Source organism: Mytilus galloprovincialis, chromosome 10 (assembly GCF_965363235.1).
Source record: "Mytilus galloprovincialis chromosome 10, xbMytGall1.hap1.1, whole genome shotgun sequence".
NCBI lineage: Eukaryota > Metazoa > Mollusca > Bivalvia > Mytilida > Mytilidae > Mytilus > Mytilus galloprovincialis.
The window spans coordinates 48,518,262-48,537,166 of NC_134847.1; the positions used below are offsets into that span (position 1 = coordinate 48,518,262).

At 32.0% G+C, this 18,905-nt stretch overlaps 1 long non-coding RNA gene across 2 annotated transcripts; it reads left to right on the forward strand.

Moving 5' to 3' along the window:
* The first annotated feature begins 1,517 nt into the window (after positions 1 to 1,517).
* Positions 1,518 to 18,224, forward strand: LOC143047712 (uncharacterized). Of its 2 annotated transcripts, none has more exons than XR_012969643.1 (3): positions 1,518 to 1,821; positions 16,221 to 16,306; positions 17,615 to 18,224. It is a non-coding gene; the product is annotated as an uncharacterized LOC143047712 (long non-coding RNA). The 2 variants fall into 2 exon arrangements; XR_012969642.1 differs by lacking the exon at positions 1,518 to 1,821 and adding an exon at positions 12,089 to 12,510.
* The last annotated feature ends 681 nt before the right edge of the window (positions 18,225 to 18,905 follow it).

The following is an 18,905-nucleotide window of genomic DNA, read 5'->3' on the forward strand; positions in this document are numbered from 1 at the left end:
CCTCTCAAGTTCCTATATACAAGGTGATAGGACGTGCCGTTGAAATAGGTCACCTTTTCAGGCTTAAAAATATGTGAATAGGTCGGGAAAAACTCTCTTTTGACACTTAGGTATTGCACTGTTACATTACACACCAAACAAAACGCAAACAATATGAGAAAAGATAATATTTTAACCTACACAATATATAAAAAGGTATACAATTTTGAAATCTAAATTTTATCATAGGGTGCAGGGGCGGATCCAGAACCTCGATTCCTGGCGGGGGGGGGGGGGGGCACCATGAAATCAAAATTTATATATTTTTTTAGAGATGTATACATGTATATATGCGAGTGTGGCTGGGTTTGTTTAGTTGTTTGGTTTTTTTTGTTGGTTTTTTTTTTTTTTTTTTGGGGGGGGGGGGGGGGGGGAGTCACATCATCGTTTTCTATTTTTTTTATAACTATTTCACTTTATACTTTATTATTGATCTTTTTTATATTCGTTCTTAACATGCATCAAATATTTGCCACTGGACTTTAATTAAACAACCAACAATCAAACTATATTTTCATTATATTTCATCGCCTCTACCTTCTTTTATCTATACTTTTTGGCCTCCCTTTCAGGCTTACTTTTTTGCACAGAATTCTTATCTCTATAAAACACCTTCATATCCTTATATATGGTGACCTATTCATTTCCTTGTACATGTACGTACATATGGTACCGTAATTGAAACAAGAAAAATAAACAAATATAACTGTATTCTTGGGCTGTATAAGTCCCAGATTCTGTTTTAAAGTAGATCTTATGGAAATAAAATAGCATTTATAAACGATTATTTATTAGAAAATATCAATTCATTTTTTCTGGACCTGGTGAAAAGGGGGAGGGGTAAAACAAATTGTTAATTTCTCATGAAAATAAGAGGGAAAAGAAATATGACATGCCGTTTAAAAAAAAAATCTTATATGGTATTAAAAAAATAGTTTAATTTGTTTGCTGAATAAATTCTCAAAACGAGTTTTGAAATTGAAGAAGAAGAAATTTTATTTGTGAGTACTGTATTTTGGAATGAAGAGATACCCAAATATAAATGCATATGCCATCCTTATCGACTTCAAACATATATTTGTACCTATTTAAAAAAAAAACATCAGAAGTTTCACCTGGTAATCGTAATTATAAACCAATAAAAAAATCGTACTATTCGAATCAACATGTATTTTACATAAAAGCTTTTGAAAACAGACATTACATACAGGTGTCAATATTTACACACCCACCGATCATTTGTCATAAATCACACATGTGGACGTTGGTATTACACAACGGCCAGTTTAAGAAGTCAAATCAAGCTGGGATTAATTTCCGCTCTGGATAAGAAGATTCAATAGCAATAAAATTATGTTAGATTTTTTTTGGTGACCTGAACTGGGGGTAAATCCGCCACTGGGGTGAGGCATGGAAGTATTATATTGACAGGAACTCCAACGAAAAATTAGCACATTCGCACCCCACTGATTTCTTAAGTAAAATAAAAGGTTCCGACTCAGTATTTCAAGTATGTGATAACTCCTTTGTGGGGTATCTGCGATGCCGCCCTCGCGTGTGTAGTTTACAGAAACTGATCTTATCACGTGATCTGTTATCGAGGGTCTAATCTACCTACCAATGTAAATAAACACGGAAACTCCCGTGGCTAATTGCGAATCGCTACATGAATAACGACACCTGTTTCTATTCAATAATTAAAGACTACAGCTGAAACAATCTTAAAAATCGGTCCATATTTAACAGAATGACAAAAGAAAAATAACTGTATTTGGAAAGAAGGTAAGATTGTTTTTAGTTTTGTCTAATATGTTTTTATCACTAGAACTAGGAAATCGGGAAATATCGGATTATGCAGATTACATGACTCTGAAGTAGAGTGTTTGCAGAAAATAATTATATGTCCGTGTAGTGTGCCTGATGGCGCCTGATAACTCAATTTTTAAGTTAAAGATGGTAAATTTTAATCGAGTGTAACACAAATATTAATAGTTTTCTCGATCGTAAAATGTAACTTAACATATTTATAGAAATTGTTTTAAGCACTAAGAGGTGGATAATTATACGCCCGTGATTGTCTCTCCATATAGTATGTATCAAGTTAAAACACAGATTACATGTACACCTTCTTTTTTTTTAAATTCAACCTGGTCCGAGATTGCTCTGGCGTCTGACGGATTTGTTTTGGGAAATTTATAAAATTTTCTTTTTGTTGAAATGAATGAAACATTTGACACCGGACTTTCAGTAAACAATTCAACAAGTGATTTGTTAGCAGTAAACCTCAATTATACATGCAGATTACAACTATTTGTTTCCTTACACAAGACATTTATTATAATTCAATATAAAAATAAGAAGATATGATTGCCAATAAGACTACTCTCCACCAGAGATCAAATGAAACAGAAGTTTTCAACTATAGGTCACCTTACAGCCTTAAACATATTTTAGCAAATCCATTTCATATATGAAAAAAATTCTATTGGCCTGATTAGTTGTCAGTAATGATTTTGTTTCACATTGGTAGCGCAAAAGGGGGATGGTTAATTTTTTACTACAACTATATCAAATGAAGAATAGCATTACTTTTTTTTTCAGTAAACTGATATGGCGGAACTTTGCCGTTTATGTAGTATTGATTAGTGAAATATTTGTAAATGTTGATAGTTTATTAACATAGAAAACCTAAAAACTATAAATTGTCAACTGCCAAATATTGGCATGGTCGTTAAATGTCATATCCTTGACATTTATGTATACATCCGGTTACTTCGGTAAATTCCGTAATTACGAGTATCCCGAAAACGTCGTTGAACCCATGCATCGATACAACTAATTGAAAGATGTCAAATTAATTAACAGATTCTTAACGATTTTGCGGCATCGCACTATAAACGTTTGAAGTCCGCTTGTTGGAGTTCCTGTCAATATAATACTTCCATGGGTGAGGTAACAGAAACCCAGCGATAACGACAGCCCTTATTAAATGGAGACATGTAGTTGGAACTTCACGAAGATCGAAAAAAGTATCTTGCACGTTATTTTCATAATCTTGTCTGAAACACTCTGCTCAGACACTCTGTATAATGAGCTTCAATGCGAAAACAAGTCATGTGAAATACTAATAACATACACGTTGTAAGGACAAACCCTTAAATCCCTCAACAAAAATTGTTTAATTCATGTCATATCAAATAAATTATAGCGCGGAAAGGTAACTTTAATTTAATATCAAAACTAAATATTTGTTATATTTTTAAATAAATTTATAAATCTTAATTAGGCATGCGTGAGTTCCATTTCAAGAGACAAGGATTTCTATAAAATAAATTTAAATCATAAATACAGTTTTAATTTTTTCCCGGTATAGATAAAACATATGTATATAATCTTTTTGGAAATAATACGATTTGGTTGAATTATTTCACTTCATAATAATGATAAATCCTTTAGTTCTTAAATTTTTAATTAAAATGAATATTTCATTTCGATCTCACGATAAACTTTTTATAGCGTAGTGACATGGTCAGTCACCAGATTAGTTGCATGGCTGATTACCATCTTACAGGTGACCCAGTAATTTTCCATGACAGTAGCGTGTACCCTTGGGGTGTGTATAACTTATTTTCTGGGGAACATCCTGTCCACGTGTAATACTTAGTATATATTGCAACAGATGACATTAAACAAATTCTCTTTGTAGCATCGGTGTCAATTTCATGTTCAACCACACAAAAAAAATCAAAAAAGATATTATGATAAAATCATAAGAAAAAGATTAAAAATACTAACAAATAAATTTGGCATTGAGTAAACGGGGATTCGTGTTTTAAAGAGCTTATTTCCAGTGGACAACAACAAATGGAAGTTTTTAACGACCTTGACTGGCTATACAGTACTTGCACGGTCGGTCCATTGGACATATTTCATACTAGATAACTTCTATAGTAATTCTTTTTATATATACGACAATTAAAAAAAATGTCCGATCTGATACACGTACATATAATGTAACTGTAGAATTTTGAACAGCTTCAAATATATGGCCTTATTATTGGTAATATACTATATTAGTGTCACTGATTGCCTAACGTGTTACCAAATTAAAAAGACAGAAATTGGCTCAAAACCGCATTTTTTAATTATTTTTTTTTTCAATCCCAAAATAAAGAAAGGGCCGGTATATACAGACTAAAGTCCAGATGAGAAGTTTGACTTGCTTTTCTATATTAGCAAGGATTTATTATTAAATTCATCAATTTATTTGAACATGGGAACCAAATAACGAAACAAATAAACCGGAAATTGGCCATACCTTTTTAGTAAGTGGACAAATAGGCAAGGATAATGTTTTTATCATTGTTCAAATATTTCAGAAAAAGTTCTTAACAAATTCACATTCATTACCTTTTTATCAGTTTAGGTAATTCTTTATTAGCCTAACGATAAAGCCATATATGAGGGGGGCAAGGGGTTTAACTGTTATGTTGTTATGGGCCAATTTAATTCTTTGTTATCTGTTATTTTGAAAATATATTTGCTGTTAGCTGTTATTGTCTTATTCTTTGTTAGCTGTTATTGGGCTTTTAGTTTTTTTGTTATCTGTTATTGTGATTATGTATTTGCTGTTAACTGTTATTGAAAATTGGAATGCTAGCATTTTTTTACAGCAAATTTTCGGTAGAAATTGAAGATCATTGGACATTGGGGTCTACCACTACTAATAAGTTGGTCCCATATTCGGAGAAGGATTCCATTAACATATACCCATCACAGAAGTGAGGTCCAGGACAATTCCAGTATATCTTAAGATTATCCTTTGTAATAAATTTCATTTTTTTTAACATGTATTTAGAATCATCTTATTTTTTTGTATGAGGATAATGTTCCTTGCAATTGTTTCCCGTACCAACATATTAAATCAGAACAATTCTTAATATGACAAAAAGGAAAACATATGGCCAGGAATATCTGACAAGAATCTCAATTAAAGACTAGGTCCTTACAAACAGTTAAACTTTTATTTAATATGGTACATTGACTCAGCTCTGTGATTCTTTTCAAGCAGAACCAAACACATTGTACAATGAAAGTTCTAACCATGTACTAGCTAGGTTCCGAAGCTGCACATAGCTCATTACAAACAAAGATTTATTTTGTCTTCAAGCCATTGTTCCCCTACTAAACTATGTATTCTACTAAAGCCTGATAAAAAATTGTTCAAATTGAGCCTATGAAAAGAGTGGAATAAATTACTTTTGGAGTGTCAAAAATTGGTTCGAGGTACTTGATAAATTGCATGCTTATAATTGGTGCTTTTGATTTTTCTACCCTATATACCACTTTGCCTCATAGTCTTATTAAGAAAAATTCACACACCTCATTAAATGGGCATTTAAAAACGTCAGAATGCGAATATGTATTTTCAAACTCTTTTAGGTCATTTTTTAGTAGCAACAAACACAAGAACTATATGTCCATTGGGCCTGCTTTGATACCATAACTGCCTTTGAATTTTTACTAGATATCATTTTTTTCTCTTTGACATATTCCTCATTTCCCTTCTCAATTTTATTACACACTATTTAAATTATAAGCATGTGTGAGTTTCTATAAATGTTTAAAAATAAATGCTGGAAAAAGTATTCTATAACAAATAAACAGCTACGCCATGAGCGCATGATACGCCCGTCGCCCTTTTTGAAATATTCGAAAACTTCCTTATGTCATATCAGATATTTATAAAAATTTAAAGAGAGCTTCAGTCAATATATATAAACAATACACCAAAGTTTCATGAGAACTGCTGAAAATTATTTTGAGTTATTGTCCGAAAACTAGAAAATACCACCTTTTTTAATAAATGGAACCCATCAACTCAATAAAATAAAATCTAAAATTAATGAAAATAGAAAGGGCGCTTACAACAAAAGCTATAACGTAAACTCTAAAATTTATAAAAATTGAAAGGGAGCTCATGTCAATAAATATGTTATAGATAATGCATATTTTAAGGTTTTTCTTGGGAGGTTTTCTTTGAGCAATCCTGACACCCCTAGGTGTGTTCTACGACAAGAAAAACCTTAAAATATTCATTATCTGACTTATATACCGTCAAAAAAATATTATTTTTTATAAAGATTTGCAAAACTTAGTATCTTATTTTACCGACAACACTAAAGTGGGATATTCCTTTCTAATGCGTTCAGGTTTTAATACGCCCTACTGCTCATTTAGAATGTGAAATAAAACTCACTAATGAATCTATATATAAACCTTTTAAAAAATATTATCCATACACAATAAAAATATTACTGTAACTGCATGAAGTAAGACACAAATGTATTGTTACCATCCGATAACGGTGTACAAGACACATTGTAAGTAATTTATTGTACCACTTAGTTTATGGAAAAGGGGGAGGGGTATGATTTTTGTTCTATTTGTAATGTCATTTCTATCGCGGAAAAGTGTTTTTTTTAACAATTTTAATTGAATCGAATGAAAAATTCAGAAAGATTGTCTTTTGATCGAAAAGCAATACATTTTATTAACAGATAATCAGGATATAATTATATACCCTCCGCACCCGACCCTTTTCTGAGTTACGTTAATGTTATTCAATAGAATATAAGATTATCTTATTAGTTGATTATTTGATAGAGTAAAGGGTATACATAAATTTAAAACAGTTAAGAACTGACACGAAGACGAATATAAATACATGTAGGTCACAGTATGATTTCCTATTCAGCGTTTATGTCCTGAACATGCATGAAATATTTGCCACTGGACGTTAAGCAAGCAACCAAAAATCAATCAACCTATTCAAGACTCAATAAGATTTTCAAAATCTAACACACGAATATGTTAAATCTGGTTTTTTATTTATGAAGGTCTATATTAAAATTCAACAAAAAACTATCAGACGAATAAAATGTTTAAGTAAATTATAGATTGCATTTTTATCAAGGAAAATAATGACCTCACACAGGTCATTATTTTATGCCTTGAAGCATATTTCATTGAAACATGGTATCGTCCGGGTTGATTCTGAAAAAGAATAGCCTGTCGTTCTGAAAGAAAATAACTCCATATAGGTATTTAAAAACAATTCACCAAAATTCCGTGCAAATTTGTTAAAGGATTTTTGAGATATTATCAGAAAACTGAAGAAAAAAAACATTTTTAAATCTGAAATCTATAAAAAAAAAAATACCGAAGGGGAGCTCAGGTCAATAGATATAAACATTTTTCCAAAGTTTTATGCAAATTGATTAAAGCGTGTTTGAGTTAATGTTTGACATGTTGACGACAGACGGACAACAGTATTTCATAATACGTCCCGTAAACAAGCGTATAAAAATATACTGAGTAGTAAACACATTCTAGATACATAATTTTAAGAACATGTTCATAGAAAATGGAATTCATTACAAAGGATTATACCCGTAATACGAAATACTGGATCTGTCAATGACCCGACTTATTTTAATATTTCATTTACTGTTATCTGTTTTTGTCCATTTTAATTCCTTGTTATCTGTTATAAGCCAAATCAATTTGCTGTTTTGCTGTTATTGGGACCCCCTTGCCCCCCCCCTCATATATGTACCGGTGTGTAGAAATACCGCAAAGGACTTCTTAGTGCACTAAGAAGAAAGTTTTTGCACTAAGGACACTAAAACGATGTTTAAGGACAACAAAATATAAGAAGATATAAGTAAACTATTTTACTCATAATTATAAAGTTTGGTATCAATAGATAATGTAATTTGAAGTTAAATGCCTTTTCTTATCAGCGCGTGCCATTCGACACGTGAACAACGGCATATTGCAAATTCACAATTATCATGTCCAATCAACCTTATCGAATAAACAATTGTCTTTGATCGTTACTAATTGATTAGTTAATGGTAGTTGTTGAATAAACCTAACGGTTTAGCGTGGTATAATTTCAAATTGATGAAAGAAAAATTAAAAATTGAATTTTGTGTTTACTTTGACTTTGTTTTATTTTGTTTTGAAGGAAATTGATAAATAAACTTTTTTTTAAAGAAGCCACTTTTGAGATACAAATTGAGAAAAAAATGCTTCTGAGATTTCATTTCCTAACACAAGAGTGTACATACTATTATTATACCTTAAAAGATATTTGAGAGTAAAAAATGTGGCGTCCGTGGGTTTCTTCAAAACCCGATTACAGAACTATTATAGAAAGACTTCAAGAGGTAAATACTATTTTATGAAATAACATACCGTTTTTTTTTATTTTTCAAAAAGAGAATCATCATAACTGTGTACTATGACAGATACCTTTATTACTGATGTCAATGCCTTTTTATTACAATTTATCTTTATTTCAACATTTGAAGATGAAGACCATTTTCTTTTATAATGTAATAGGCATAGCGGTTTGAGAAACCAATATATTCACAATGTTGTAGAAGTTAATTTCAAGTTAACTTTTGGTTCAATATATAAAAATCCGTTATATAGTACAGCAAGATTCCAATCCTTCAAACTATACAAATCCTTGAGTACAGTAATAGGACAAATTTATGGAATTATGGAGTGGACAAGATAAATTAGAATATTTCAAAATTCATATATGAAATTCATATCGCCGATAATTATATAACTCCACAGCCCGTTCTGTCAGTATAATAAGAGACGCTAAAGAACTGTAGTGATATATGATTTTAAGATTTGGAAATAAATTAAATTGGTGTCACAAATGGTATGTCTGCTTGTATTTGAAATAATTAATAAAATATATATAATGTTCATATACATAATGGTTGTTTTACTTCGCTTATTTATAGCATTTGAATACCTTCGTTTTCGTATTTTCAGCATCAAATAAAAAGTATAATAGAATCCTATCCGCAAAAGTTAAATAAAGTAGATGTAAGAAATAAATAGGTATAAGAAATAATTCAATTGAGAAAACTAACGGCCCAATTCATAAGGTTTATAATTCATTTAATAGTTACATTTTGTTTACTTTGTCAGAATAAGGAGATGTATGATTGCAAATGAGACCATGCACAAATTAAAAACGAAGTGCATGTAAGCAAGTATAGGCATGCAACAATGCGGCTTTCAACAATGAGAAATACCCATACCGTATATAGTAAACTGTATACATAAAAGCCTCCTACATGAGCAGAAAACGACAGTATAGAGAGTGGTGCATTGCTAAAAAAGAGAGAAAAATTAATAATTGTTTAAGAATTGAATACAGACATGAAACACACCTGGGTGTTGAAACAGTACTGAACGGATTGCGATGTACCCAAATTGGTGACAAATACTAGAAGCTTACATGCGGACAACTGCAGTTCTCCTCTGCACTTATGTAGAAAGGAACTAAACGGAATAAAATGAATTAAAACTTAAGATAACCAAATGTAGCTGCATTCGCTCCTTTCCATTCTCTAGAATGATTTGTAAACAACATATGATTAAGTAATAAAAGAAAAGAACCAATTGGATAATACTGACGAATAAGGGTTTAACGCTCAGTGACAAATATCGTGCATATAAGAACGACAATACGTTATATGTACCCTGTGTTGTATTAGAAAGACACTTTCAGGCGGATTTTAAAACGTGCTACTTTGAACAGACATAAAAATTAAGGTCTGATTGAAAACGTTAATAATAAATACATGTATATTCCAGCGGTCAATCCATATCACGCTATATTGAAGTGACACACCCTTCAATAAAATGCAAAGAAGTCGAAATAAAAATTCTCTTACTATAGAAGGATACTGTTGCACCGTATTGTCATTATTTTTACTCAAAAAAGATTTCATTCTCAACTTTTTCAATGGGAAAATATAAAGGTAGCAAAACTATTGCCGTGGCTAAATAACGCTTAACTGACACAATTTTAATTGTCCAACCCATTAACAGACTTTATTCCCATAATTTTCACTAAATCGTGGTATTATTCACGTTATATTATAATTATGAAATATTTACTAATGTCAATTTATTTTTTAGAACCAAAATACTATTTGTGTTCTTTAAAAGATATCTAAATTGTTTTTATCGCCTTTTATTGAAAAAATTGCTATGCGCATAACATGCCAAGAAATTGCCTCTGTTAAAATTCTGCATGCACCCCATAGAGCAAATTACATGGATGATTAATATTGACCATTAGGTATATGGCCGTGTTCTAAGCGACACGTAAATGTAGGCCATAAATTAATTTCTTAAAGGAAATCCAATCTTTAGTTACTAATAACTGCCGTAAGAGGTCGACCGGAATTTTTAGCGAGGATTTCTTGGCATGGAGTAACAGATAGAAAACTCAGGGTTAGAATTCATAGAACAGAAAAGGGGCAGTAGCAAATATTTCAGGTATATTTTGAACACAGAGAGAATTTACCGGCACCCTTTGCCAAAACCTTTCTTTTTCTTATTTGTGCCTTCGGACTTTATGTTTTAAATTGTAGTTTCACTTTCCATATTCGGTATTTATTTAAATGTAATTTTAAGCTCCACGTGGTAAAAATCACGTGATGCAGGACTATATTATCTTGGAGTTGGGCTATTTCTTTCTTTTCGGGCGGGGACTCCAGGCAAACAACATGCATGTGTATAACGGCACTGTAGATTTTCGTATTAAATAAAGAAAGTTGCCGGTCCGGTACATGAACCCATGAATAGATTGGTTAGAAAGCAAGGTTTTAATTTTAACTAGATTCGAAGGTTTAAAAGAGAGAGCACAAATAAAAGGGGGGAAGGTGTCCACAGGGAATATTTGTATCTTATGAACTCTATATTTGAAAGGTTTATTTTTTTTATTTAATTAAAAAATAGAAAAACAAATGTAAGACAAATTGTGAATGGTCTTTCTTCCTTTCTCGCGGCATAAATACTTCATACTTGCGCTGCGCCTTTTAGTTATACTGAAAACTTCACAAACTGAAATGTTTTTACAGGTGGAAAATGTTCTATGATAAATATCATTTTGTCAGACACTTTTCTTTTTTTGATTTGGTTCTTATAATATGCCAAATATCTGCATATTTAAAAGAGTTTAACATTAAATGTGCGTTTTACTCTTAACAGACGTATGACCAACCCGACTGATTAACAGACCAACCGCCCATATAGCCGCATACTCAAATATAGATTAACCGACCAATCTCTCGGTTAGCCGAGTGTCGGCCGTGATATACATGTTTAATCAGTTTACAAGTGGGTTATAAACGGGTCAAGGTTCAGCGAACATGAATTTCAATCGATTACACAGGTGACAATCAATTGATTGAGGCGCGTGTCGATAAAACATTAAATAACTTTCTAATTACTAAAGATATGATTATAAAATTTGAAATTATGAAATTTTTCAAAGTATAATTCTATATGCCATGTCCTTTGTGACCGTTGTATCATTCCATCAGGTCCTTAGTGCACATTTTTGTTCTCAGTGCACTAAGGAGGACCTTTGCGGTATTTGTACGGACCCGAAAATAGGCTCTTCAAAGCTCTGTCAGATCGGCGACACTTCTTCTAACTGTTTCTTGACGCGTGCCAAAAAAACAAAAAAAATGCAATACCGAGATACAGATGCTCATTGACAAATTATCATCTTTCGATTATATGATCTTAATCTATATGGTCGTAAATTGGAAAGTTATAATTAAAATCATTACTAAGGGAGCTACCATTTGATTTTTATGGGGGGGCTAGGATGAAAAATTTTGTCCTGCATTTTTTTTTAGTTGTAATCTCTGTCCTGCCTTTTTATTTTTCACTCTATTCGGTCCTGCCTTTTTTTTTATTAGTTTATCCTGACTTTTTTTACCTAAATTGTCATCCTGCCTTTTTTTTTTGCAAAGTGTCTCATCCTGCCTTTTTTTTTAACTCAAAACTCCTGTCCTGCCTATTTTTTTCAAATTTCATCCTAGCCCCCCCATAAAAATCAAATGGTAGCTCCCTAATGAGTATTTTCGATTTTTCTGTGAAATGAGTCTAAGGTGGTCTAAACGTATATATATATATATATATATATATACATGTGTATTTGGCTACTGACTGCATAGTAAACTATTTATGTATCTATTAGGGGTGTTTGAGCGGGACGCGTGATTGTCGAGGCGGATTTTTTGTAAGCGTGACACATGAAAGTCAAATTATTGTGCCGTGAAAACGGGAAATGAAGTTAAGCGGGACACGGGAAATTACAAAAATATCAGAATTGCTTACTTACATAGTGTAAGCGGGATGCGGGAATCTAAAAAAAAGTAACTATAAGCGGGATCCGTGAACGGAACCCCCAATGTGACCCCCATTAGTTGTGGCTTATTTTGGTCTTTTAAGTTAGTTTCTTTCCCCTACATTACTTGATCGTTTTTGTAACACAACAGCACTCGAGGTCTGATAGTATTTTACCAAGAAATGGACAAAGTATCCAAAAAGAATGCTTAGAAAATTTATATATTGGTATGCACACATATACTAACCTGTCAGCACAGACAATTATATTTTTGTTAACGCGCCAAACTCGTTTTTTCCACAGTGCGACACTCTTGACAACAGTACAATGTTGATGGTGGTGAAAACCTAGTCCAAATAATTATGACGTCTTGCAAGGCTATTTTATTTCTAGGACGCTTTCCTCCGACGAATCCGAAATGTGAAACCAAATCAACAAGAAGTCTAACATTTATAATAGAACTGAAAATAAAATTGAAAATGGGGAATGTGTCAAAGATAACAACCTGATCAAAGAGCAGATAACAGCCAAAGGTCACTAATGGGTCGTCAACGCAACGAGAAAATCTCACAACCTGAGGCTGTAGTGGATCCAGCCATTTAAAGGAGGGGTTCCTAACCCAGGACAAATGGGGGGGGGGGGTTTCAAACTACATGTTCCCATTCAAATGCATTGATCGTAAAAAAAAAAAGGGGGGTTCCAACCCTCGGACCCCCCTGGATCTGTGCCTGTGAGGCATGCTTTAGCTTGCCATTAAACAAAAATGTATACTAGTTGAGCGATAATGGACGTGATACTAAACTCCTCAATATATATAAAAAAGAAACTATTAAATAAAAATCATACAAAGGTCACAAAGGCCATAACTTCTGGCCCCTGACTTGGGAAAAGTGCAAAATGAAGTGGGGTTAAAAGCCTTTACTGTAAATTCCTGAAATTACAATTATATAAATCATCTCGCATCTTTGTGCATTTCTGACAATGTCTGAAAATTGGTCATATTAATAAATGCATGCTATATTTTCAGAAAATTTCAATATATATAGGCTTTTAAAAGTCAATCTTGTGCATAATTATTAGATTATACTCGCACAATTAACACATGTGGTTCTCAAAACTAAGAGATGTCTATGCTATTTATGACAAGTCAAGTATTTAATCAAGTATTTACAAAATATATTTAGTACTCTATGATTTTTAGGTTTTTTTAAGCATAAATATACATGATATAGTGGGTCAGGATCTGCCAACTCTCACTGACTGACTGAGTACATGAATTCAACACTAGTTTTTTGGTGATGTTGGTGTTGCGTAGTGTTTTGTTTTGTTTTTCTTTTCTGCATCTTATGTTTTGCCTTGGCATTGTCAGTTTCTCTGTTTTTTTTGGTTATTGTTAAATAACAAGAGAGAAAAGACCAAAAAATGTGAAAAAATTGGCTTAATTCAGTAGATATTAAGGACAGAGATAAAACAAGAATGTGTCCAAAGTACACGGATGCCCCACTCGCACTATCATTTTCCATGTTCAATGGACCACGAAATTGGATAAAAAATATAATTAGGCATTAAAATTAGAAAGATAATATCATAGGGAACATGTGTACTAAGTTTCAAGTTGATTGGACTTCAACTTCATCAAAAACTACCTTGACCAAAAACTTTAACCTGAAACATGCACTTTCATTTTCTATTTTCAGTGGACCGTGAAATTGGGGTCAAAAGTTTAATTTGGCTTTAAAATTAGAAAAATCATATCATAAGGAACATGTGTACTAAGTTTCAAGTTGATTGGACTTCAACTTCTTCAAAAACTACCTTGACCAAAAACTTAAACCTGAAACATAAACTTTCATTTTCTATGTTCAGTGGACGGTGAAATTGGGGTCAAAAGTTTAATTTGGCTTTAAAATTAGAAAGATCATATCAGATTTACAGAAGGAACATGTGTTCTAAGTTTCAAGTTGATTGGACTTCAACTTCATCAAAAACTACCTTGACCAAAAACTTTAACCTGAAGCGGGACAGACGGACGAACGAACAGACGGATGGATGGACGGACGAACGGACGCACAGACCAGAAAACATAATGCCCCTCTACTATCGTAGGTGGGGCATAAAAATAGCTAAATATAAAGAAAAAGAAAATTTCTTTTCTACAGTCAATTGTCTGATAATCTAGACATGCTAGAAGATAGCCTGATTTGCTCTAATTCTCCTGAATTCTAGTAGGTACTTTATACCAACTTTTTTTAATTCAAACAAACCATGTCTTAGATAGTCTTGGAATTAGAATACATTATCCATAAAATTAATTTTTCATAATACTTTGGTGAATTATCTATTGATATAATTAAGCTCCTTTTTAATTTTTAAAGATGTTGAAATTTGCAATTTAAAGTTGGGGATTTTCCCAGTATACTATTAATAATGCTTCCTGTAAGTCATTGGTTGTCGTTTGTTTATGTGTTGCTTATTTGTTTTTCGTTCATTTTTTTACATAAATTAATAAGGCCGTTAGTTTTCTCGTTTGAATTGTTTTACATTGTCTTATCAGGTCTTATTATAGCTGACTATGCGGTATGGAATTTGCTCATTGTTGAAGGCCGTACGATGACCTATAGTTGTTAATGTCTGTGTCATTTTGGTCTTTGGTGGATAGTTGTCTCATTGGCAATCATACCACATCTTCTTTTTTTATATTTGAGCAATTTTCATGAAACTTGGTGAATTATTTTTGTATATTAACATAATCATGATAATTTTCCTTTCAATTTTAGAAAATTCTGATTTATGTCATTTGTACTATTGGGATTTGGATAGTCTCACGAATGCTTTCACCAATTTTTATGAAACTTTGGTGAATTGTTTTTATATCTTGACATAAACTCCCTTTTCATTTTCATGACCCCTAGTGGAGGGGGCATTAAGTTTAACACTTGATCGTCTGTCCGTCTGTCCCCAAATTGTTTTTTGTTCTCTTACAGTACTTTAGTTTGCCTCAATCAAATTTAATTAAACTTTTACAAAAGCTTGTTATCACAATAATCAGATCAAGTTTGAATTTTGGTGATGTCAGTGCTACTGTACTAGAGTTATGCCCCTTTACAAATGGGAAAAAAATGCTGAATTTTTGGTTTCCCGTTCTCTAAACTTTAGTTTGTCTCAACCAAATGTTATGAAACTTATACACAATGCTTATCACCACAAAATACAGATTAAGTTTGAATTTTGGTAGTGTCTCTTTTACTATTGTAGAGTTATGTTCTTTAAAAAGAAAAATTATAAATTTTTCGTTTCCAGCCTCTAACTTAAGTTTACCTCAACCAAATTTTTTTAAACTTTAAAACAATACTTTTTACCACAAAATCAGATCAATTTCAAATTTTGTTAGTAAAACTTTTACAGTTCTTCAGTTATGTTCCTTTAAAACTTTGAAGAATATGCAAGCTGGAGTATCATCCCCTATTTATCATGTATATTTTTGTATAAGATGCAGAGTTAAGGAACTTTAGTTGTTGGAAAGTTATTTAAAATCTGTCCATTTTCAAACTATGGAAGGTTTTAGAAATGTATTTGTTTAAAAATCACAGCCTTAAACTTAAAGTCACTTGAGATATCTCTAAACGGAGCCAAATTATCTTCATGTTTTATGTCAATGAATACCACTGTGTGTGCATGTCCTTTTTTTATTTGGAGGGTCTTATTTGTGCAGTGCTCATAGTTTTTCTAGTTGATCATTAAAATTCATTTATAGCATTTATAGCATAAAGACCAACGAAAAGGGCAACAAGCTTATTAAGCACTCATGGTACAGATTTTTATTAAACACACATTAATATACATCATGTACATTAAACAGCAAAAAAAAAAAACATTGATGCAAGATGTCATTCAATACATTCAATACATGTACTAACTTTTACTCTTTTATATATAGGACAAGAACTATAGAAGAATTAAGAATTATAAACAGCAGAAATGATAGGCAATTTAAAATTTGCACAAGCCACCTAAACCTAAATGGTAAGGCCACTTTTATTTTTTAAAAAGTTATTGAACTTGAAAGACGGTTATCATGATTACTAAAAAAATTAAAAGATGTGGTATATTGAATATGAAAACTATTGATCATGGCTTGAAGAAAGCAATTGTAGGCCTGTGACGACCTTCAATAATGAGAAAATCTGTACCCTATAGTCAAAGTAGGCAGCTATAAAAGACCCTCAGATGAAAAATTGAAACAATCAAAACTGTAAAACTAATTGCCTAGTTTATAACAAAATAAATTACAAAAAAATAAATATGAACAGTATGAAACAACAACAACAACCACTAAATTTTAGTGTCAGACTAAACTGACAAAAACTACAGGCTCTGAACTTTGGACAGGCACAATAGGAATATGGCAAGGTTATATAAAAATAAGATGTGGCATGATTGCCAATAAGACAACCCTCCACCAGACAACCAATGATTTAAATTTCCTGCAATCACAGACTGGACTACTGTAAACAAACTAAATTTTCGCGAATACTTTATTTTGCGTTTTATACTTTCTAGTCTACATCACAATGATCACAGCTATTTATTTTTTTAGCGATTTTCAATTTTACTTTTAAAATGTATTTTAATAAATGAATAAGGAAAGATACATATGAAAAACAGTCCTGCAATTTATATGCGTGTTATATTTCTAAATGCAAAAATAAATTGCTTGTGAAAATAAATCGCTCGCGAAAATTAGTTTGTTTACAGTAACATGAGCAATGATGAGTAAGCGAGAAATTTATACATTTCCCTTAATTGAAAAGACACAAAGTTAAGTACTCACAGTAACTGACTAAGTAAGCTTAAGTTAAAAATCCATAAAAACTAATGCATGTAATAAAAAACAGGTTTATGAGCACTCAACCCAGTGGCGGATCCAGCCATTTCAAAAAGGGGGGGTTCCCAACCCAGAGTAAAGGGGTGGGGGGGGGGGGGGTCCAACTATATGCTCCCATTCAAATGCATTGATCGTCCAAAAAAAATGGGGGGTTCCAACCCCAAGAAAACCCCCCCCCCCCCCTGGATCCGCCACTGCAACCCTACCCTTACTTTAGACAGTGGTTTAACAGCTCAACATATATATATAATATAAAGAACAAGCTGCCTCAACTTGAAAGATTGATAAATGCACAAAATCAACTAATATAAGAACTATAGACAAAAGCATTCACAAGTGAGAAAGGAAATATATTTAAAATGTTAATAAACATGACAAAATAAACTTTTATTGCTGTTTCTCTCTCCATTTATAACATTTTATTTGTTTATTTTGTGTATTTATAGGTGATCAGACATCTTGGTTTTCATGATCAATAGGTCATTGTACTGAAGAGGAAACTGAAAGTTGAAATGTATCTACATAGTGCGCAATTGGATTAATTTGAACTGGAATGTGTGCTTTCCTGCAAAAAAGAAATAGGAAATTTCATCATAATCACATGATAATGGCCATAAACAAAATGGAGTTCTATCATAGATACACAAAAACACTATTGTATAAAAGCAACAACATATTATATATATTAGTCGAAAGAAAGGAGAAATGCAGAAAAAATACTATTTTGTTGTTGAAAAAAGGAACACCAGTTTTATCCACACATTTACATCGCTCCCTCATATCAAATATATGGAAGAAGATCATTGAAGAACAATTTGCAAAAATGTTTAGTGAATGGAATAATGTATTCACTGAATTCTTACGTAGTGGATTGAATAACTGTACACAAGCTGAAACAGAAGAAAATTTCAATTTAAAATAACAGGAAAAGACGTGTTTATTTTATTATTTAATCTGCAAATATAAACAAATTTTTTAGAACACTACAAATGGTATGACATTCAAATTGGTTGCTTATTAATGTATTGGATTGAAACAATTACAAAGAAAACAGAATCCTTTGCTACAAATTTTTTTTATAAATCAAAGTTAAAGTTATATAAAAAGTATGAACAATACCTGTCATACCTAGACCTAAACCGTCAGACTTTTCAATGTCATTAAAATGTTGAGTCAAACCAGGGCCGTAACTACATTGAGGCAAATGAGGCAAATGCCTCATGTTGGAAATTTCCAAAAAAAAAAAAAAAAAAAAAAAAACTGAAACAGGATTGTCCTTATATCAACCTGAATTGTTTTCACGGAAAGTGTCTTGCAAGTCTCTCTGATGTCTCCCGTGCATGTTTTTCAAGATCCATGTTTCTATTTTACTTTTAGTTTTCAGAGTTGATGGTCTATTGTTTGTACTTCTGTGTCCCGGGTTTGTCTTTTGTTCATTTATTGTCCTACTTTATAACTATAGTCTGCAGAGTGGTGATTTTCATTCGTAAACTGTGGTTTTGCCATGTTGCATGTCCACCGATGTCCAGACATTGTACGAGAAACTATTTTAAGAATATACGATGCTACTGGACATAAAAAAAAATTGTCGTTTCTGCATGGAGAATTGAACTTGATATCAAATAAAATTGAGAATGGAAATGGGGAATGTGTCAAAGAGACGACAACCCGCCCAAATAAAAAACAACAGCAGAGGGTCACCAACAGGTCTTCAATGTAGCGAGAAATTCCCGCACC